This window comes from Arachis stenosperma, chromosome 1 (assembly GCF_014773155.1).
Source record: "Arachis stenosperma cultivar V10309 chromosome 1, arast.V10309.gnm1.PFL2, whole genome shotgun sequence".
NCBI classification, from domain to species: Eukaryota; Viridiplantae; Streptophyta; class Magnoliopsida; order Fabales; family Fabaceae; genus Arachis; species Arachis stenosperma.
The window spans coordinates 68,273,212-68,274,510 of NC_080377.1; the positions used below are offsets into that span (position 1 = coordinate 68,273,212).

A 1,299-nucleotide genomic window follows, 5' to 3' on the forward strand; every position below is an offset into this window, starting at 1 on the left:
GATGCAACAGAATTCCAAGTTTCATGGACTTCCGTTAGAAGATCCTCATCAGTTTTTGGCTGAATATTTGCAAATCTGTGACACTGTTAAGACCAATGGAATTGATCTCGAGGTCTACAGACTTATGCTTTTCCCTTTTGCTGTAAGAGACAGAGCTAGTATATGGTTAAACTCACAACCTAGAGACAGCCTGAACTCTTGGGAAAAGCTGGTCAATGCCTTCTTAGCTAAATTCTTTCCACCTCAAAAGATGAGTAAGCTTAGAGTGAAAGTTCAAACTTTCAAATAGAAGGAAGGTGAATCCCTCTATGAAGCTTGGGAAAGATACAAGCAATTGATCAGAAGGTGTCCTTCTGACATGCTTTCAGAATGGAGCATCATAGGTATCTTCTATGATGGTCTGTCTGAGTTATCTAAGATGTCATTGGACCATTCTGTAGGTGGATCTATTCATCTGAAGAAAACGCCTGCAGAAGCCTAGGAACTCATTGAAATGGTTGCAAATAACCAGTTCATGTACACTTCTGAAAGAAATCCTGTGAACAATGGGACAACTCAGAAGAAAGGAGTTCTTGAGATTGATACTCTGAATGCCATATTAGCTCAGAACAAATTATTGACTCATCAAGTCAATATAATTTCTCAGAATCTGACTGGATTGCAAGCTGCATCTGGCAGTGCTAAAGATGCCTCCTCTGAAGGAGAAGTTTATGACTCTGCAATGGAAAAGGTGAATTACATGGGAGAACCCTATGGAAACATCTACAAGTCTTCATGGAGGAATTACCTAAATTTCTCATTGAAGGATCAACAGAAGCCTCAACAAGGTTCAATAACAATAATGATGGAAGAAATAGGTTTGGCAATAGCAAACCTTTCTTATCATCTTCTCAGCAACAGATAGAAAATTCTGAGCAGAGCCTCTCTAGCTTAGCAAACATAGTCTCTAATCTATCTAAGACCACTCTCAGTTTCATGAATGAAACAAGGTCCTCTATCAGAAATTTGGAGGCACAAGTGGGGCAGCTGAGTAAAAGAGTCATTGAAACTCCTTCTAGTACTCTCCCAAGCAATACAGAAGAGAATCCAAAGAGAGAGTGCAAGGCTATTAATATGACCAAAATGGCCGAACCTGTAGAGGAGGGAAAGGCAGTGATTCACAATGAGAAAGACCTCATGGGACGACCACTGACCACTAGGGAGTTTCCTCCTAAGGAACCAAAGGAATCTGAGGCTCATCTAGAGACCATAGAGATTCCACTGAACTTCCTATTACCATTCATGAGCTCTGAAGAATAT

The 1,299-nt window shown here is 40.3% G+C and overlaps 1 non-coding gene across 1 annotated transcript; it reads right to left on the bottom strand.

Moving 5' to 3' along the window:
* Positions 1 to 256: 256 nt before the first annotated feature.
* Positions 257 to 364, bottom strand: LOC130949643 (small nucleolar RNA R71). Its single transcript, XR_009073433.1, has one exon. It is a non-coding gene; the product is annotated as a small nucleolar RNA R71 (small nucleolar RNA).
* Positions 365 to 1,299: the final 935 nt, after the last annotated feature.